This window comes from Mauremys mutica, chromosome 11 (assembly GCF_020497125.1).
Source record: "Mauremys mutica isolate MM-2020 ecotype Southern chromosome 11, ASM2049712v1, whole genome shotgun sequence".
In the NCBI taxonomy this organism is placed as follows: Eukaryota; Metazoa; Chordata; order Testudines; family Geoemydidae; genus Mauremys; species Mauremys mutica.
Window position 1 is genome coordinate 10,839,937 of NC_059082.1, and position 22,522 is coordinate 10,862,458.

The window sequence follows — 22,522 nt, forward strand, 5'->3', positions numbered from 1 at the left end:
GGACTCTGGTCACCCTACACTGGGCATTTATGAAGCTGGTTTGGAAATACAAAGAAGAAAGGCGATGAGCCAAACTTTCCTCCCTGTTCCCCATGGTCTGTGGGGAGGCTGTTTTTTCTCCCAAGGCCATAGTTTATTGATTCAAAGAAGCAGTAAGTTAATTAGCAGGAGACAGGAAGCTTGCTGCATAATTAACAAGACATTTACCTAAAATCAATTATCTAATTGCCACACCTACTGTCCATGGGGGAGAGAGTGGTTATCCTATTGAAAAGGGCTCATTTATATCTGCGTGTTAACACAATGATTGGTAGTTTTCTTAAGAGACTAGCCTGATCTGTAAAGTGATAATTGATCGAACAATCAATTCAACATTTTAGCCTTGCAAATATAAGCAGGCAATGAATAGCCACCAGCCTATTTCCATAAGAAAGTTTACATTTGGCAGGTCCTTTCTTGTGGCTCAGATTGATGTTCATCTCTCAGCTCATTGTTAGCCACAGTGGAAATGAGTGAGAGGGGGATACACCAATCTGTATAGATTTGGTCACAGTGTATGTTTTAGTTGACTCCAGGATTTTATCAAATTCTTTTCAAGTTAAAGAAGAGGACTTAGAAAATTGGTCCTCATCTGTGTCAGACTGAAATTTGGGTGAAGTGGTGATGGTGTGGGGATGCAAAGGTGGCTCTAAGCTGCCAATTTACCTAGTCTGATCCTGTTGCTGGCCACATGCCAAACCAATGCCCAGTGTAAATTAGAGCAACCACAGGACTGCTCTAACTTGCACTGAATGGAACAATCTACTGACCCAAGTTCATTGGAACACAGAACATTCCAGCCCCTCACCCATCTTGCTGTCTATGTGCCCCAACACACTCCCCGTGGGAGGGGAAAATAGGTGGAATGAAACTGACTATAAAGGGGGATTTGCCTACAGTAAGACTATGGCTGAGATTTTCTTATACATCTAAGGGATTTGGGTGCCTAACTCCCAATGAAAGTCATTAAGATTTGGGTGCCTAACTCCCCTAGCCTCATTTGAAAATCCTAGTTTACATCTTCAGTCTGCAAAATTGGGGGCTGGAAAAGAAAAAGCTTTCTTGTGGGCTTTCAGACATTCCCCCCCCCCACCCCCCAACTGTGTCAGAAACACTGAATCTGGGTTTATTTGTTTTTTTAATTAAATCTTTAATTTTAATCCTTGTGTTTCTCATTTCAACTGGAATCATGATGGGCAGAATCAATGGGAAAATGAAAAACAAAACAGCAGCTATAAAATCTGAGTTTGTGGGCCAGATGCTCAGCTAGAGTAAATCTGTAAATCTCCATTGAAGTCAATGGAACAATGGTATTTTTGCTCCAGCTGGGACCTCTGGCCCTCCCTGTATTTAGTTTGAGCTTGAGGCAAAAGTCTGTTGGGAGCCAGAACAAACTTTCTTCAGCCAAAGCAGCTCTGTTGTCCATATCAGGAAGTCATTTGGATAATTCAACTCACCAATAATAGAAGAGTGATGGAAAGTCCGTAGCACCAAATAACACTTGCTAAGAGTATATAAGTTGAACAATAAATTTCTCTTTGGGTTTTAGGAGCCTTATAGAGCTCACAGGCTCTGCCTTGAAAGAGAAGTTTGAACCTTTCAACTACCATGAGTTTTATTACACTCTGTACCAGAGAGCCATAACAAGAAATTTTATTTTAATTAATGTTTAAAAATAAATATACAGAAGTTAAGAGGGAAGGTACTGTACATCTGGGGTCAGGCTTGAGCTATGAGGGATTACAGATATCGGTTACAAGGATCACGAGATACATACATATCCCATAACCAGCATAGACCCCGATTACTCAAGGCACAAAGTGTCCTATTCAAAGGGCACCGTGCTTACTATCTTTGTGGGGGAAATGAAAAACCTAGCTTAAATGAAATGGGTTCATCTCCCCTGTGCTTAGCCAGAGGAGCAAATGGGTCTCTCACGTCAGTACATTCAAAGAGCATCAGGACCAGCTGGTGAAAAGTTTCCTAAGGTGAAAATGAGCCAGATTTGTCACAAATATTATTAATAAATGAGCAGGGCAACTAGCTCTACTGATAACAGACATGACCAATACTGTTGCCATTGTAATTAATGGTAACCCCACCCCTGAGAGCAGAGCCAGGTCCCGGGTCTTAGTTAAAAAGCCAAAAAGAATCTGCCAAGCCTAGTACAGGGCTGGCAGTGGCCTGTCTGTGCTAGATTTTAAAAACTTTATATTAAATGTTATTTTAGAAGTGGAGAAGTGCCTAGCATATGAGAGAGCCTAGGTGCTGATAAATCATGTTCAGGATACATATTCAGTCACTGGAAGACAGCAGCCACCAATCTTTACTCCTTGCCTTATTTCAAAAAATCCCGGTATCTAGGGCCTGATCCAACTCCAAGGGAAGTCTACAGGAATCTTTCAGTTAACTTGGATCAAGGGCCCAGCTGACCCTTGCCTTGCACCTTGGGGTTTTCATTTACACCAGTGCAGATTGAGTGAAAAATGCCTCCCACCCACACCAGAGGGTGTGGGAAATTGATGGGGCCGGCAGTGAAAGGGGGGCAGTCCCAGAAACAAGGGGGGGGCATTTGACAGGGGACAATAAAGTAGCTCCTCCCATGGGAGTCTCTGGCATCCATTGGCCAGCAGGGGGAGAGAGGTGCTGATTGGCCAGGATGTAGCCCAGCATAGGGGTTATGTGGAGCCTCTTTTGGCTACGTTCCAGCAGGTCTACCCACATGAACTAGGAATGGGAACCCGGCCTGACAGACCCTCTAGGTGTAGCCAATCACCTGTTTAGAGGGTCAGGAAGGAATTTTTTTCTCTCATGGGCCAAATTGGTAGAGGACCAGGTACTGAGGTGGTGTTGGTTACTTGTCACAACTCGTGGCCAATTTTCCAGTATGGTTAAGAGAATAAAATGAATGGTTCCCAGAAGTAAAAGACCTGGGATTTTGGTGATGGGCCTTAGGCTCATGTGATAGGGTGAGACCTTGTGGCCATGATGGGCCATGGTCCTCACCCTGCTGCACCCTCTGTCCCCCCTCGGAGAGAGGAGACCCTACCCCCCTGTTCCAGGTTATATGATAAGGAGTGCTGTAACCCCCCACTGGAACCAATTGAATGCCTGGTATAGGAGAGTGTGGTTGATGGACAGGTAGTGCCCTCCCGTGTGCTAAAAGTTTAATAAAAGTTGCCGCCTGCCTCTTAATTCCATGCAGGTGTCTGTCCTCATTTTGCTGCTATGTCCTCATCAAAGGCTTCCAGGCTGGTTTGTTAGCCTTTTAAACTCACTTCAGTCTCTGTTTTCACTGGTGAAAATGGCTCCACAAAGTTCAGGGCAACAGTGAAGCTCAACTCAAGCCCCCAACTCTTGAACTGCTTTGAATCTGATTTTTCATTTTAGAATATGAATTCTATTAGTACTGCAAGGTTTTCTAAGGCAACATCCAAGACTAGCCAGAGCATCCAGCAAGCATCATAATTCCTTTGGATCAAATTAGTGAGAAGTGACCACTCACAATCAGTATCCCACAATTTCAGGTATACAAGAGTGGGGTAGCCCCATTCCTTCCCATCTTTTCACAGTAGTGATATTTCTATCCAGGTTCAAATGAAAGCAATCTGGGGTCCTAAACACACCCATCCCACCACCACTCTTATCCTATCCCCACATCACAGTAGACTTCATAGTGAAGATGAATAGGACAATTCACCTCTTTGACTTGTTTCAGGCTCATTGCAGTCCCAGGCAGACATTACTGTGTCGGTTACACTCAATTCACAGTTCTTGGGAGCTAGAAATAATTTCATTTAAAAATGAAAGCTGAGATTCTGATCTTTATTACAAAACTCCAAGCACTGAGGTCATGAGAAGAGGACAAGAGGGGTCTGCCTCTATGACTTAATCTGGTCTTCTTTCTACCCCATTGTGATGGCTATTTTGACTTTACTGCTTGGCAATACTCAAACTCAGGTGTCTTACCTGGAAATTAGGATTTTGTACATCCTGATGGAGTCATATGGGGAGCAGGAGACGGAAAGGAATGGGTTTAGAATGATTTAGATACACATTAAAAATACCCTTCAGTATTATTAAGCTTGCTACCTGAACTGAGATAACAATGAAGCTTAAAATATAGTGTCCTTAAAATTGATTTTTTTCAGCGAGACGCTCTCTGTTTTAAAAAGCTTTTTTTTTTTTTTTTTTTTTTGTGAGCAGTTCTGGGGTATTTCAGACCTATTTTATTCCTTTCCTTGCTTCTCTCTTATATACTCATATATATTCTTAATCTGAAAATGTAAAATGAAGAATATCTTTTTTAAAGCGACATTTTTGCTGGTTTTTCATTGATTTTTCCAATGCAGTATTTTAACCATATTACTGCTATTAGCCATTGTGTGGGGGCGGAGAGGGGTTTGCCTTAGTTTAATGTCTGTGCTCACTGGAATGGCCTTATGAGTGTGTAGCCCAGTTTCTCAGTCCGGCAGTTGGTGTGGAGTTGACAGATTGTCTTTGATGAGGAATGAAATCTAGAGACATCAATGAAATTGAATGATACCTGGTCATGTCTTAGAAAAATTGGGCACCGCGTGGGATGGTTTATGAGAGAGGCATTTGTGATCTAGGGGCCCAAGGAAATGTCCAGGGGCCAGGATCCACATTGGGTTCGACGCTTGTTCTGCCACTGTCCCATGTGACCTTAGGCTTGTCACTAGCAGCCGGATGTTCTGAAATGTTTACCCATTTTAAGTCCCTCAGTATGAGTGTGTTCAACTGGAGACAGTGTGTTGGGCACCCAGGAATCAAGGCACACAGAATTAATTAACACTTCTGAAAGCTTTGCCTTGAACCTTTATGTGCCTCAGTTTCCCAATCTATAAATCAGGGGATAATAGTGCAGGTTATCGACTTTTTTAAAGTGTTTTGAAGTCTACACAAATGCAGTTTATGGGCCTAATCCTGCAAAACTGCAGTCACCCAAGTAGTCCCACCTGAGCATTTGAGGTGAATAAATGTTGTCAGTATCAGGCCCTATTATTATATTTGGTTATTGGAATTGCAGCTGTCACAAACTGAGGGCTCTGTTATCTTTTAGCCTAGTTTTAGCTCAGTAGAGGCACTGATGCAACTTATTGGGCTCTGGCATTTTAGGGTCTGATCCTACTACCTAAGACAATGTCTATGCAGGGGGTGATCCACTGATACAGCTCCACCATCGCAGACCACAGATGTAAATGTTATTTATTTTGGCTTATCATGCTTTCCACCAAATGTCCTCAGGGTGAATTAAATGGAAATAGTCTGAATTTACACTAGTGCACAGGAGATCAGCATCAGGCCCAAAACTTCTTCAGTGGGCAGTGTTTTGCCTGAGCAATGGTTGTACCACGAAGCCGTCATCTGAGAGATTTGGTTCTTGGACTCCTTGAATTCGAAGGGCTCAACTTTGGCACAATTTCAACACTGCAAGACAATAATGCAAGGAAAAGATGATCTGGGTTTTCTTATCTCTGTGAATGGGGCCATTGGTACAGTGTAATTATATATAATTATATTTTCCCTTGCATAACCAATGGTATTCTGCTTCTAATGATCTGTACATTATCATTGCTTCCTCCTGTCCTCCCCCTGTATGTTTACACTGTGTTTTATCTTTAACCCTTTCTGTGGATTTCTCTCCCCCTCCCCTTTTGCTTCCAGCCTCCCTTGGAATATCTGCTTTGGGTTCACTGGACTTTGTACGTATATCTATATAAAATCCCAGCTAATCTTTTCAAATTAGCATAGCTCCAACACTGGAGATTCTCATTAGTTGTATGGCTGAGATTGATCAGCTCTCATTTGCCTAATATGGGTCCTAACTTTAGGCGCCTGGCCCTTTCAGTGGGGGGTAGAAGAGAATAGGAAGGGGTCTTTTGTCATTGCCAAGCGGGCTCACTAATTTGCTCCGCCTAATAAAATTACAAATGAACACAGCTTTGCTCATGTTGCCGTTATAGGTTATAATAACCTTGGTACCCCATAACCTCCCGCTAGCTGAATTAATCAGATCATATTAATATTTCTTCTTACTTTCTTTTAACTGGTTCTTCTCTTAATTAAAGGGGCCAAAGATGTAAACAGGGTAGGTGACTAGAAACATGGCGTCAGGTTATAAACAAGGCTCATTAAAAAGATGGATGTGCCAGCAGACTGGGAAAATTGCTTACTCTGCAAGTGTACATTTTGTAATTTCCTGACGACTAAAAGGACTAATACCAGATCCTGCTTTTCTTCCTTAACCCCAGCACTTTTCTTTTTAAAACATGAATAAAAGACAATAATTTTGTTGTATGCTGTGGAAACCCATAAGAGTTCATTCATCAGCTGGGATAAAGGCCATTTGTATTATTCGTCTTTCTGTCCCTTCAAAAGACCAAGATGCAAAGTGGGATATTATCAGAACAACATTAAATAAGAGAAACCCATAAACAAAATCAGTATTCTGGAAGGGGTGGGGAATGTTAGTCAAAAATCAATGTTTTGCTATTATTATTTACTCAAACTTTGTTTCAGTTAGGAAATTTCTGGAACTGAAATCAAACGTGAATGTCTGTGCAAAGAATTGGCAGTATTTGTCAAGGATGATGAGTGTGTATACACTGCATGTACACATACCATATCACAGATAAATTATACCCACATCATGTGCCTTTTAGCATGGATGTGAAGATTTATCGATTGATGTTTGTAAAGCATTTTGTGATCTTTGGATGAAAGGAGCTATATAAATGCAATATTCTATCTATCGATCTAATTTATGTTTGTATTTCTTAGAAACTTCAGCACATTTAATACTGAAACTTTGTGCTGCAATATTTGATGTTAGTCCAACTCCAGTACAATGAGGATGAAATGAAGCAGGGCACAGTTTTCTCTCCTCTAGTGGTTATTAGTAGGAAAGACCAAACCCCTGATTTCTTCCATCTCCCTTTATCCCTCCTGTAGAAGAGGGAAAGTCGTTCTGACAGGATGATGCACAGCATGACCAGGAAAGACCTCTCTCCTTCATGAATAAATTAGAGATGAAAGTTTAACTGATCCCCTTGCATTTTTATGGAGGGACCTCGTCCTAATTTACCTAAATGCTTTGAACAGAACGAAAGAAAAATGCAAGAGACGAAGGTGTTTAAACGGAAGGGTATTTTAACAAGCATACTTACGTGGGCTACCTGCAAGCAATTGCGGTATTTTTTTCTCTTTTTTTGATTTAAGCATTTAAACCGGATAAACTACAACAGGCTGCGATTTTTCAGTAATTATCACTGACTGCAAATAGGCCCTTTGCAGGTAGGCTCTGCAATTGAACATCCACTAGCTACTGAACTGAAACTGACCAAATATTGATACATATTTCTATTTTTAGGTAAAAATGATGAATGCCAGTTAGTAAAGCCTGAAAAAGTTTCTGATTCAGAAAGCATCTGCTTGACTTATTTGAATCACAGCACAATAGAACGTAGGCTTTAAGATGCCTTATAATTTATTATCTATGTGATTAGAGTTTATTACAGTAGTGCCTAAGGGACAGTCACGAATGAGTCTCCCCTGCGCTGTGTTCAAACACAAAGTAGTAAATGTTCCCTGCTCCAAAGAGCTTACAATCTAAATAGAGAAGAAAGACACAGAGTGGGCTTATGGGTTGAACACACAAGCAGAGTGAACAATATGATGTTCAACATTGTGGTCTACATTTTTTTGTGTGTGGGGGGAGGTTACTTAAGAGGGGATAAACTAAATGGAAAGGGAAGGAAAGGGGAGAACAGGATAAGAGGGATGGGTGTGGAATGAAGCTGAGATTAAGTGACTGTGAGGGAGGAAGAGAGTTGCAGCAAACCCCCTACATTATTTAAAGTTTCTCTAGAATTGTAGTTCTCAACCAGGGTCCAGGGCCCCCTAGGGCAGTGGTTCTCAAAGTCGGTCTGTCGCTTGTTCAGGGTAAGCCCCTGGCGGGCCGGGCCGGTTTGTTTACCTGCCGTGTCCGCAGGTTTAGCCGATCACAGCTCCCACTGGCCGCGGTTCGCCGCTCCAGGCCAATGGGGGCTGCTGGAGGCGGCGCAGGCCGAGGGACGTACTGACCGCCCTTCCAGCAGTTCCCATTGGCCTGGAGCAGTGAACCGTGGCCAGTGGGAGCTGCGATTGGCCGAACCTGCTGATGTGGCAGATAAACAAACCGGCCTGGCCCGCCAGGGGCTTTCCCTGAACAAGCGGTGGACTGGCTTTGAGAACCACTGCCCTAGGGGGCCCTGAGTAGGTTTCAGGGGGGCCTCCAAGCAGGGCCAGCATTAGACTCGCTGGGTCCAGGGCAGAAAGCTGAAGCCCAACTCCCTGAGCCCCTGCACCTGGGGCTGAAGCCTGAGTAATGTAGCTTCGTGGGGAGCCCTGTGGCATGGGGTCCCAGACAATTGCCCTGCTTGCTACCCCCTAATGCTGGCCCTGGTTTTTATGCAGAAAACCAGTTATTGTGGCAGGCCATGGAGTTTTTATAGCATGTTGCAGGGTTGGGGGAGGGTTGTGGAGGGGGGACACACACACAGAAACAAAAAGGTTGAGAACCTCTGCTCTAGAATTTAGAAGAACATGAAAATCGTTCTCTAGGGGACTTTCAACTACCCCATATAATGCAATAGCCTTACTTTAGAACTCTCAAAAATACTTAAACCAATCTACAGGAAATTTTTAATTTCCTATAGTTTTTAGACTTATTTCTATGTGACCCTTTTAAAATGTCTGTAGTATCTATGGGTTTCATCCATGTTAAATTCGATAGCACTTTTTATTTGGGTCACTATACTTTGATGAAAATCAGTTAGGAAGAATTAAAAAAGAAATAGCTCATTTTTACATTGGTTTGGTCATTATAGTCGAAACCACAAGAGTAAGGGTATTAGAACTTGTTACTCCAAACCCAGATATATTTTATTTCCGTGCAGTGTGTTCTTCACTAATGCAGTTTTAGTCCAGGTGAAAATTCCAAAGGACAGAGAGTCAGAAATTGTCCTAAAATGTCAGATTATTTAAGATGTCCCGGTTGCTTCGAAAGAGAAAATAGCATCCTGGTATTTTGTAGCACTGCGATCTATCATGCTTGCACTGCTTTGATTTCCCATTCAGCGAATGACAAAGCCACAGTGGGCAGAGCCTGAATATGCCTCTCTTTGAAATAATACAGACACTTTCCAGGGTCTAAGAGATGCGGCAGACACCACACCAGTGCTCAGGGCAGTTAACAAAATAATTTGCTTGTTTAATTTGTTGGGACATAAAATCCTCCATTATATTTGGGTTTGGGGTTAGGGTAAGCCAGTTCAAAGGTCCCAGAGGACAACAAGTCAGGTCTGGAAACAAGTCTGCCCTGAGTACAAGTCTTGGAGTCAGACACTGGGATTTTACAGTGGGATTGAAAACCATTAAGTAAGAGATGATTATAAAAAAATAAAAACAAAACAGCATAGGAAGTTTCCTAATATTTTGAATATCATGTACAAAAAAAATCATTCAGGTTTTCTTTTTAAATTATACATCTATATTCCACTAATCTTATTCTCCTTAGTGGCACATGTCAACCTAAGGACAATGTGGGTCCAGTGGGTATAGCATCGGACAGTTAATCAAGATTAATAGGCTCTATGCCCCATCTCTGCCATGATCGGTTGTGTAACCTTGGGAACATCACTTAACATCTCTGTGCTTCAGTTTCTTCATCTGAAAACTGAGGATAATGCTGCTTACTCAACTTTGTAAAGTGCTTTGAGATCTATGGATGGAAAAATGCTATATAGATGCTGAGTGCACCTTTCCCTTTTCTACTCATTTTTTCTAAAACTGGATCTCCTCTTTTGTTCATACATAGAGAAATGGAGCTCCATGTGGCTAGTGCCTGTCTCCAAACAAAACAACATACAAATAAATCTGAGACTGAAGTTGATATTTTTTTTAACTGAGCGGCCAAGAAAATGTTAGCTCTTCAAATACCCTTTTGAATGAGTCTTGCCACTGATGCTATGGAGTAGAGAACATCATCATAATAAATACTGAATCAGATCCAAGCTGATAATATATGTATTGATATATGTATTTTCCAGGATTTTTGGCAAACCCATCTTGCTGACTATACTGATGAAGGTTGCGAGTAATTGTGTACGCATTTCTGTGAAAGATAAATGGCCAGACTTCCCAAGGACACTCGGCCAGGCCACATTCGTGAATGTGTGTGTGAGTGTGTATCTGTTTTTTGAAGGCTGACAAGGCATCTTGATGATTTCCTCATTTTGAGGCCTACCCACAGCCAAGCGCACGGCCCCCCTCTCTGAAATGTTATTATTCTGTCGTGAGCCCTGCTTCGGTCAGGATGTTACTTCATTTCCACCTTTTGTCTCGGGCTGAATGTGAATGATGCTCTTTCAGCAATATACGGTCGCTCAAACTCCCTGCTGCAGCCTTACATAAATATACAACACCCGTCTCAGCCTATAACTCACTTCAGGCCTGGAAAAATAGTGACTTCCTTTATTGGTCAGATTCTCTCGCAATTCCCAACAGCTGTATGTTTTCACCTCTGAGGATCCTTATCTTCAAGTTTCCATTTGTCTCAGCACTATTCCAGTGGATTGCCAATAAAAATGATTCCCATTTTTATAACCCTTGAGAATGCAAGGAGCAGGCTTTCCAGAAAAAAAAACAAAAACAAAAAAAACCCCTATTTTTTACACGAACAAGAAAAAAAAACCACTTCTTACAACTTCCAGAAGGCAGGTTTAGCCTTCTCAATGCAGGCTCCTAAAAATATTTGAAAGCGTGAAACTTCCTGAGCCATCAACCATCAATGCAGTTCCACCAAAATAGGAATGGAGAGTCTCAGAAATCGCTAATGCCATTCAATCAAGGGCTATTAATTTTCCATGCGAAATAGAGGAATGGCTGCAGATGGAATATGTATTAACACATGCACATCACCCACCCAGATAGAGCCATATTTACAAAGAATTAAACGTGAGAGCATAAAATAGCCTTGTAACCATATGACAAAGATACACTTAAAGAGATGTAAACACTAGGTGTAGGGAAATTTGCCAGGTTAGAGTCAGCTGTATCACTTTGTTTTATTACCGTACAACTGTTTATTGAGAAAAGACAGATAGATGATTGCTGATATACTGAGTGTATTATCAGAAGGGCTTGCTTGGGAGCTTTTTGTGGCTGACAATTGCTGCAGCCCTATGTAAAAACCTGGCTTTGGGAGTTGTTTTTCTTTTAATTCTTCTCTGTCCATCGCTCCAAAGCATTAACAATTCTTTTAGAAAAGTTAACTGACAAAGCATCCAGAGTATGTTACATCGGTCCCCAAAGAGAGCCACTAAACAAGTTTAAATCACTCGTTCAGCATTTAGTCTCCAGGGTTTTATTCAAAGGTAAGCAGTAGAAAGTCTCTTCCCATTCTTGGACTCTTGATGGACTTTACCAAAGGAAGTTCATTTTCAGTGATTTCTTCCCTCCCCTCCACCTCCCATTTCTCATCTGAGGGTATGTCCACACTAGAATAGTATGGAAGCTTCCTACATTAACAGAAGGAGTTTTTCCATTCATATAGGAAAATGGTAGCTAGGGTGATGGAAGAATGCTTCCGTTGATTGAGGTGTGTCTACAGTGGAGATCAGGTCGACCTAACTACATCACACAGAGAGTGAAGTTTTTCATATCCTTCGGTTACGGTAGCTAAGTTGACCCAAGTTTTGGAGAAAGAGCTATGAAAACTTCTGTCTGACTGTGAGAATCTTATTAGGTTCTTGGGGCCCCAGCAAGATCACTTTGTGTCATCAGAATAGTGAAAAAGGACCTTAAAACTATCCTAAATAGGGCAGCTGAGGACTCCCCTGGCTTGGGAAAGCCTTATCTGGTTTCAAGCCAGTGTAGGCAGTTCTGTGCCATCTGCTCCATCTAGGTGGCATGTCAAGAAATGGAAAGAGCATGGAAAGGAGTGTTCCAGGGGCTAAAGTTTACCACACTCCAGTGATTCTTGCTTGAGAAATGGGCCTTAGGGGCATTATAAGGTAGGGACAATTGGAACAGCCTTTAGACTGCTCTTCCTCGTGCCATGAGTCGATCCAGAACTGGAGAATGAATACAGAAATCCTGTGTCATCCACTATTTCAGCCTCTGTCTTGACCAGCTTCTGGCAAAGCCTGGCATTTTTCTTAAGTTCAAGTATTCCACTTGTCTGCAGTGGGTTTTTTTTGTTTTGTTTTGTTTTTGTTTTTCTCCCGTTGATGGGCTCCTGATCTCAATGAATTTTTGCAAAGGCACATTAAAAAAATAAGCCCAAGAAATGGGATGTGAGGCTATTGTATTTATCTGACCATTATGAGCACTGTAAAACATGCTGTTTCACATTGTAACATAAGCTCTTTTTTAAAGTATGCCCAAAGTATTTGTAATTGTTATCAGGGCCAGATGTATCCGAGTGTCAGCATGAAGCACTGAGAGTTGGCTCAGATGTACAGAATGTAATTAGCTCAAAGCCCTGTGCGCTAAGTTTGTAGTGGAAGCACAGACTGATAATAAAACAAACAAACAAAAAAAGAAAGTGGCAAAGGTTAAAATCTATTGTTTGCGGCACTAAAGCTCTTCTGGGCAAAGCTGAGGCTGGCTGATTCAGTGCTCTAGTGTTCAGATTCCAGATGAGATCAGGAACGAGTCCATGACAATGTTAGCCTATTTTGAACTAACCTTTACTTGACATTACGTTCACAATAGTGGCTCAGACATTTGGACCTTCCTGCCTCTGACTTGGGCCAGTCCCCAGTGCCCATACGCCCACTCCTTACTGTACATCTAATCAGTTTATGAAATCCCATATACCATGGGGTAATTATTCCTGAACCACAGGGGGGAATACTTTTAACAAATCTATATATTTACCAGCATTTTTTTTTCCAAATCAAAGCAAAGTTTGACTTGATGATTTGCCAGGTATGCATATTATAAGAGAATACACTGAACTGGCTGGTGTGTATGTGTGCCAGTGCCCACTGCTGGATGGAAACAGACCTGCATAACTGTGTTTCTTGGTCTCTAAACTGTTGAAAGCAAGTGGAGATTCTCCACTTGCGCTATAGGTTTTGGAGCAGAGAAATCTGATCCCTATTTCAACAACCACCATAACATTCCAAGCAGCTGTTGTGTGAAGTATAAGGACAAGCATGAAATTCTGAGGTAGCCTCAGGCTTCTTGCAATAAAGTATATTTCTGCATTGATGGTTAGGTTAAAAAATCTTATACTCACTGAGAAGCATTGATATTTAAAGTGTTTTGCATAGATGAAATGCCTAGAGATGTGGGTTCATTTAAATATAGATATTCACTTCTTACATCACTCACAAATGTAATACACAATATTTAATAACATTAATAAGGCAAGGGCAGATACCAGTGCATGACAGGAAATTCAAAGCTGAGGGTAACACACTGATCTTAACTCCCACTGTTTAGAAAAATAAGACAGAACAGCCTGAATGAAGGACGGAGTGTCATAGCCTTAACTTGTACATTTCCTGGCCTTTGTTAGTTTGTTTTTCAGCCTTCACATTCTTTAAACATAGGCTTGTTTGGTTTTAATTTCCTTTTGTTGGGGGAAAAAAAAAAGAAAGAAGAAACATGTTTCAGGGGAGGTTGAGTTGTTTGAGGGGATGGTTAGAGCGTGATTTCTAATGTTCTTTTTATACCCACAGCTGAGATTCCCTCTGTTTGTTTTTCCTTTTACTATGCTTAGTGCAAGAGAACAGGTGCTGGCGAGGGGATATAGCCCAGTGGAAGAGCACTTGTTTTGATAGAGGAAGGATGCTCTGGCGGTTAGGTTGCTAGCCTTGAACTGGGGCATCCTGGCTTCAAGTGCCTGCTGTCCCATGGAATCTCTGAAGCGACCTTGGGCAAGTCATCTAACCTCTCTGTCTCAGATCCCCATCTATAAAGTGGGGATCCATAGTCCTGTCTTATCTCAGGGGTGCTGTGAGAATAAGTACGTTACTGATTGTCAGGTGCTCAGGAGCCGTACAAGTACTGTAGAGAGATTGAGAACCTTGCCGAGTGAAGTCCTCTCTTCAGCCACAGAACAGGTTTGGCATTAGCATCCTGTCCTATAGCCCCCTTCCCGTCCCGGGGGACTATCCCTAGGGGTGTGACGGAGTTGGCCATCTCACCCCTCATGTTTTTCTCCTCACAATGACCCCAACACAGATGGATGTCAATTACTCTTCCCTCATGCACCAATGTCACATTTGTTAGGACTCTTTTAGTCTCATAAAAGAAGGATAATTTGTGGCCATGTGCAAATCATCACAGAACCGGGAGTATGGGCCGTTGACAGGGGTGAAGAAGCCATTGCAAACAGGAGGGAATAACAATGAGGGAGAGAACTGGTGAGAAGGTGAGTTCCCAAAACATGCCCACCCACCCCTCCCCTGGATCCCTCATGTTAACACTCCTGAAGAGAAGAGCAGGGTCTAGGAGACTGTTTCTCCAAGGGCCGGATTCAAAGCTCATCTACGTCAGTGAACTCCCATTGGCCTTTGCATCAGGCTCCAGTATCATAGGTCTACAAGAAGCCAAAAGTGGCCTGTTTGTAGCCATGAAAATTAGCACAAGGGGGAGTAAAGGGGAAACTGGAAGCCTTGACATGATGAAGGAGCTGTTCCGCAAAAGGAATTTTCACCACCCATTGCTTTTCCCCTCCCCCATCCTCTGGATTTTGCAAGCTCTCACATCTCCAATTACTAGTTAATTTTTTTCCCCTCTAGTCTCAGTTTTGCAAAGTCAACATGGCTTATGAAAATCAAGTTGCATTCTGTATACTTAATACATCATCCCTAAGAATAATCATTCTGGAATCTGAACTTGTTTCTGTTATCTGCTCAGCTTGACAATGATTTATGAAGCAGAAAACAAGACAGCTTCATTTTCATAAGGCAGCACAGACCTTCTGGACAAGGAAGAGCTCTGATAGTTGTTTTGACTAGTAAACTGAAACAAACATGACACAAAAGTCAATACAACTGCAACATCAGCCTCTCATTTTACAAAGTAACTTTCCTCGGCTAGGGCAATCTGACAGTCAAAATGTTGTGATATTCAATAACATTCTGAATCTTCACTAATTACAACTGCAGTGGGTTTACCATAATGGACATGTTAGATGCAAAATAAATGCATGGTAACCATTCACAAAACATGTCAATTTAACAGTTAAAAGGACATGGTCATGGTATTCTTCATATAGCTAGATTGATATTAACTCTTTGAAACTTTAAATTGAATTCATGCTTATATATCAATATATATGTTTTAATACACCTGAGGATGCCTTGGAATTTCACAGCTGTCACTGTATTCTATGCTATCATGTACTTGGAACCTGATGTATAAAACTCTCAGAAGCCTCCTCCAAAGGCAGATCCTTACCATTTGAGCCAAAAGTGAATTTTCACCAACTGCTAGAAGTGCAGGGCACATAACGCACAGTAGAAACACTGGTGCACATTTACCACTCACTTTATTGTGTGATAAAAAATAAGGGAGCCGTATGTACACAGTGTAGTCCCTACACTTATGCCAACCAAACAAAAGAGCTAGCTGTGGGAGAACGATACAAGGCAAGGTGAATAGGACTTTTCATGATATTTTAAAATTTCAGCAAAAAGCTTTATTTTATATTATGTTTGTAGCTAAACTTTTCCTCAAACACAACAATCTTGTGCTAATGCATGAAATCCAGAAAGTAAAACTGATCAGCCCAACTGCATTGTCCAAGACAAGTGGAAAAAGTAAACAAACTATGGCAATAATTAAAAGTACAGTATGTGTTCCTTTAACATCATTTTTAATGATCTAGGTTGTCATTATTAACACAAGTAAGGAGATATATATAGACAATGTTCTTTTAAAGTTCACCCTTCAGATACAATTCAGTTAACCTGTCACTAAACGGACTGAACAGACTTTGGAACGATCTCTTATAAAGCAGGATCAGGGGATGTCTATCAGGTACTATGCATAGTCAAGATGCTTTAGGGGGCTAATGCTTTGGCTCACTGAAGTAAATAAAAAAGACTTCTATTGCCTTCAGTGGTCTTTGGATTGGGCCTTATGTGAAGTAAAAAGCTATTGTATGAATGCCGCAGAATATTGCATCCATTGGCAAATTTGTGGGTGAGTATCCCATATTATATCTACATGAAAAGAAAACCATCAGAAAGTTTTCTGTTTTGTTTCAAAGTGAGAAGCACACTATTAAACCAAACCTGCTTTCTGACAGAAAGATTAAACTAGGACTTGATTCTGATCTCATTTGCACCATTACAGATCAGGAGTAACTCCGCTATAGTTAATGGAATTACACAAGGATAAAACCCAAAGTCAGTCAATCAGGAACAGGCGCAAGTTGCTTCATTTTTTTCTCCTCCTTTTCTTTACATAATCAAGTTATGAGATACCATGTAGACCCAGTGCTGAAAAACTCAGCATTCTTCATGGACTTTTGCACACAATGCTTGTTTCTCTGTATAATCCACACATATGGAAGCTGGCATAGACACAAATGAAGCTGCATCGTGGTAGGTGGGCAGGCTGGCAGAAGGCACTTGAATAATACCAGCGCGTCAGCAGGGAGTCACCTCATCAATGCTACAGGGACATAAAATATCTTCAGATCTCCCCCTCGCCTCCCCCTCTTTGATTTACCTCCCCCTTATTTGTTCGAATAAATGAAACTGCAAATCAGAACATCAACACTTGAATAATATTTTATTTTAGAGGCTTTACACTTAAATCACTCAAACATTGGCTAAAGAAGCACTGTTGTTTTAGTCCCAGCTTCAGCACGGAAGTAAATTGTGTACTTGACTCTAACAATCTTCCAGGATATAAAGCCATTTGACTGAGGTCATACTTAAGATAATATAACTCTCCTTGATGAGGTTCATTTACATATTTGTTTTCCTTGCCCGAGCCCATTTTTTGTGTAGATTTAGTGCAGTTGTTTACAGTGCTGGGATTTTTATGATCAAGGTCATACATGAGAATATTTACAATGCCAGGCATAAACACGACTCCTACTTAAGAAGCATATCCTGTTCCCAAATGAGCTCCAAGTCCCACTTATAATGGTGTACATTTACAAAGCACTTAATAAATGTTTATTTTCAAACACAATTATAAACAATTATTGCATTGTTGCTCTAGTGTATCCCAGTCAACACTAGCACCGTACGATATTCATTAGCCAATATACTCCTCTTGTAAAGGCAGATTGACCTTTACTCTTTCATGGGTTTCTGCTTTTTCTACCAACTTTCAGAAGACAGCACCTTGCTTGCTTATCACACTGTTTCTCAAATTATTCTCCTAACTGGTTTTAAAAAATGCTAAAAATAATGATCTCTGCGTTTCAAATAAACTAAGTTTATCAGGGTCACATCCCTGCTTCTGTCAATGGTCTTCTACTGAGAATGATGGAGTCTCCTTGGTACAGAGATTGTTCAAAACAAAAGCAATGCCAGACATGCATGTTCTCAGGAAAGAGACTGAGGGGGTTTTCTGGCCATGGCCCCTGCCCCTTTGTGTGTAATCCACAAATATCCTGGCAACAGGAGTCTCTTGTTGGAGGGGGGGGGATAACAATGGGGAGATATAACATATACACTGTAATTACATGAGGAAGCCATTAATTATGTAGTTTCCAATATCCTCTAAAAGGGTTGCCCACCCCTAACTACATATTTATACATATTTACTTGTTAATCAATAAAGGAAAATGGCTACATTATTTTGATTAAAATAGCAACCCTGTGTGTGGTAATAAAATCAAATTTGAGGAGGGGGGGGAGGGGAAAGGGAGCTAAAAGTGTCTGCTCTCCTCCAGCCTATGATATATGATATTTTCAGGCTGCTAGGAGAGCAGACACATTAAGAAAATAGTGCTAATGATATTAAAGTACTTTACAAGGCTTGTTACTAAGCGCTGACAAACCTGTCAAGTGTATAATGTAGGAGGCTATCGTAGCGTTCTCAGAAAACCATACCTCTACCCCATTTCAGTGCAATCTCCTAATAATGGAGCTGCTATAAATTCTAGCCAGCAATGGGACAGAGTCCTGGCTTCTCACCCCAATGTGAAGACATGATAAATATAAAAGAAAATGGCTGTCAGTTTTGGCGCCCGAACCTTATTACAAAGTCTTAATCTTACTGGCCTCAGCACCTTTTATCACCGCCTTGTTATGAGCTGATGGCTTTTTTATTTGCTGGGAGATGGAGGATGTGTCATTTGATGTCCTTTTATGTAGCCACTGCTCTGTCCTCTCATGGAAAAAAAAATCTTTTTTATATGTTTATTACAGTAACCGATTAAATGCAAGGCTCATACTGTTTTTGGTCCAGGCACCTTCCTGGTAGATTTCAGCAGAGACTAGGATTAGATAGCCTTATGCAGACTTATTAGGAACACTGGCACAATGGAGCATTGTTTTCATTTTCCTGCTCCTGGAGTGTCGGTATCACTGTTATTATTATTTATTATTATTTATTGTTTTGTTTTCCTTATGGATTTTCCCCTCTTGCCAAGGTCAAGAGGAAACGGTATGTCCTGGCGCATACTCTTTCTACAAGTGTCAGGCCGTGAAGATGATGGCCCAGTAAACAAAATTTGTTTCAAATCTCGGCTCAGGTTCAATCAATTTGAACTTTAAGATGAGCTATCTTGCAATTATCCAAATATTATTCCTAAACCTCACAGCTGACTTCCTGTCTTCTTCATTTATGGCAAACAAAAGGCTGAATTCCACTTGAAACAATGACCCTGTCAGAACCTTTATCCTTCCCACCCACAACTCCAGCAAAGTGCCAACATCAGGTACTTAACTAAAGATGAGAGTGATGGGTTTCTTTCAAGCTGTGGCCAGAGACTCCATTGCTTGTTCTTAACCTCAGTTTGGAGAAAGTGTGGCCTACTCCGTTGATGTGGGGAAGTCCCTCCACTCTTGTTTTGTCTGCCAGATGGCGATCAGCCACTGAGGTAGGATTAACCAATTAGCAGAGTCCCCCATTCGGGAAGAGTCCTGATGGTTAACCAAGGACAAGATCCAAATCAGGATGTCACCATCCAAAGGCAGCAGCTAAATTAGGGAAGAAAAAGTGGGGTTTCGCTCCAGGGGAGCCAAGCATGAGCTGTGCCAAGCTTGCCTCAAGTGGGAGTCTCTCAGGGCCCTGTTGCACAAAGAACTGCCTTGTCCTCAAGTCACAAATGACTCTAATGGCAGTTGAGGGTACTCTGCTCTCCACAAGATTGCTCAGTATCTTAGCTTACAGGGCCGGCTTTAGGCCTATTCCACCAATTCCTCCGAATCGGGCCCCGCGACTAAGAGGGCCCCACGCCCAGTGAGAATCCCTTCCTTGGCTAGAGGCACCTTTTGAATTGTCACTCACCCAGCGGCGCTCCAGGTCTTCGGCAGCACTTCGGTGGCGGGTCCTTCAGTACCGCTGAAGACCTGGAGTGAAAGACCCGCCGCCGAAGACTCGGACTTTTTTTTTAGTCATCCCTGCCGGGGTCCCGACGAAACTGTTCAAATTGGGCCACGCACTTCCTAAAGTTGGCCCTGTTAGCTCATAAGAATATGTACCTGCTCCCTTTCATCTGAGTAGCTCAAACCACATCTTCCCTCCCTTCCTTTCTTATTTCCCACCAAGGCTCCATGGCTTATAACAAGAAAAGCAAGGTGTACAGGAAAGGAAGAGGGGAAAATATAACCTAGTTTTAGTTTAAAAGAGAAGGAAAAGTCATGGCTCACACTACTTTAATTAATATTGAGTTGTTTGTCACAGAAATACCCTTTCTATTACAGCCAAATTGTTCACTTGATAAGAAGTAACTAATGTTTAAAATCATCTGAAAATCCTCAGTTTCCAAACGACTGCAGCCAAATGTGTAAGAACATCCAGGGCAGAGTCTTGCTCAGTCGCAGACTGGCTGGTTTAAGGTGAAAAATCCTTATAAGCTGCAGTTTGGATCACAGAAATGATCCTGTGAGAGAGAGCCTGAAGTGTGCGTGTGAAGGAGAGGGGGGACAAATTCCACTCTGAGGTAAACTGGTGTAAATGCAGAATCTTTCTTCTGTTTTCAGTGGAGTTATTTCAGACTAATATCTGTATCACCAAGACAAAATTTGGCCTAGAGTTTTCGAAGCAAAAGTATAAGGGTCAATCTGATGATTAAAGTAGAGGAATAATAAGGAAGAAACAAAGATGGGTAGATGATATTTGAGTGCTCATGCACATGAGCCTAATATCCATGGCAAAGATGGATCCCATAAAATATTATTATGTATATTTCACTGGTACCTAGAGACTGCAACTGAAATTGGGGCCCCATTGTGCCAGAAACTGTACACATAGTTGGAGAAAGTTCCCCCACAAAGAACTTACAATTGTAATAGACAATAGACCAAAAGGTGGGGGGAAAGGGAGGAGAAACAGAGGCAAAGAGAGTTGAAGTGACATGACCAACGTCATACAGCAGGCCAGTGGCAGAGTTGGGAACAAAACCCAGGTCTTTTGAGTCACAGTCCCATGCCTCATCCACTGGACCATGCTGCCTACCCAAAAGCAGCCCTCTTTCCATGTATATCAACTCTCTATCAACCAACAACTCTGACGCAGAGAACTTGGGGTTAAAATACCCCTTCTGTATCCTTACAGTTCCTGGACTGTTAACTTGTCGTACTTCTTTGAAACAGTGTTTGCACTTTAACAGAAGCCTTCAGGATGAGTGGGCTCCGGAACAGCCCTGAGTGTGATTATTACTGTAATAAGGCACTCATGGCTTGCTACAGCACAAGGGGGAAAAAAAAACCCTGATGAAAAACTCAATAGGATGGGAAAGGCAAATTGCTTTACTGGAGATTTAATTAAAAAGGGAACAGACCTCCCCATTTAAAGGTTGGTTTGCACCCCTTAAATTACAAAAAGAATTCACGGCTGAAATCAACACACAATGCATGTTAATAAGAGAAAGCAGTAAGCTGTGGGAGTGATCTGGACGTTCTCAGTCCCAGCTAACATAATCCCAGAACAAACTAGCCATTTCTTGACAGCCCATCTCCCACTAGCTACCTGACTGCTAGTTAGGACTAGCACTTGTCTGTGTTGAGGCTGGCTAGTGTTTTAATGTATGAAGGTAGACTGGCTTGTGTGAAACATATAAAATAAAATGTGGGTAAAGCCTCCCCCCCCATATATATAGATAGATCGAGAGAGAGATAGAGAGATATCTATATCTGTTTTCTTCTTTTTGCTTCTGGAGCTCGGTGGATGCGTTATCTCCCATGGGAGAGTTTGATGAAGGTTATCCATTGTCACCCAGTGTTATACTGGGATGTCAGGACATCATGAATAAACGGTTTACATGAGATGCTGCCTCTAAGTGCATCCTCAGAAAACTGCCATTGCCCTTTGCTGAGAAAGTTAACATCATAAAGTGAAGGCTGCCTCCGACCAAATGGGAATGACATTGCAGATTAAGGGCTCTTTAAATTATGCATTTAGTTCAGACTCCCGGGGAGACAGTGTATGAGATAAAGCTAGCAGACTTACTGTGCTATGTGCCTGTGGAAGCAAAAAGATATATTTTTTTTGAGAAAAACTTCTGTAGAGGTAAAAAAAAACCCTGTGTTTTTTAAATGCACATTTTATTCAAGCAAGGGACAGAGGCAGGTGAAAAAAGGAGAAAGGGAGAGAATTTCCTGGTGGGTGGGTGGTTTTATTGCAACAGTCTCAGTTTCAGGAATTTTAGTTATACAAAAGTCCCTATTATCTGAATCAGGGTGCTGTTCCCCCAAAATCTGCAACATTTTTCTGCAACCTTGATTATCCCAACTCATGCAGCAGCCCCCAGGACACTCCAGTACTTAATGCAGCACTGTGTTTTGTACCTGCTCACCTGGGTAGAGCTAGAAGTTATTTGTCCCTTGGTTTGCATGTAGTCCTGTAACCTGTACCTTCAAAGCTTAAATTGCAAATTCATGTTGCTTAAAAGTGCCATAACATCATAAGAGGGGCAGTTTTACGACAGCTCTGAATTACCAGACAATACTGACACATGCCGTGTGCACTTACTTTGCCTACCAGTTATGGCTGTATTTATCTGTCCATATGTCACTCTGTGTCTAATGCATCTATTTACCAAGTTGAGATGGTGCTTCTGGAACTGAGGGCTCTTAGTGCATTGTTAGAATAATAATAATAGTAATAATAATAATTAATAATAATAAGCCCAACTTGTTCCTTTGCTAATTTATTTTGTGTTTTTGTATCCTCTCCAGTTCTTGCTTATGTTTGTAAGATGCATTTCCATATGAAATTCTGAAAGAGTCTAATTTACTGATGTTACACCACGACACATGAGCTCACACAA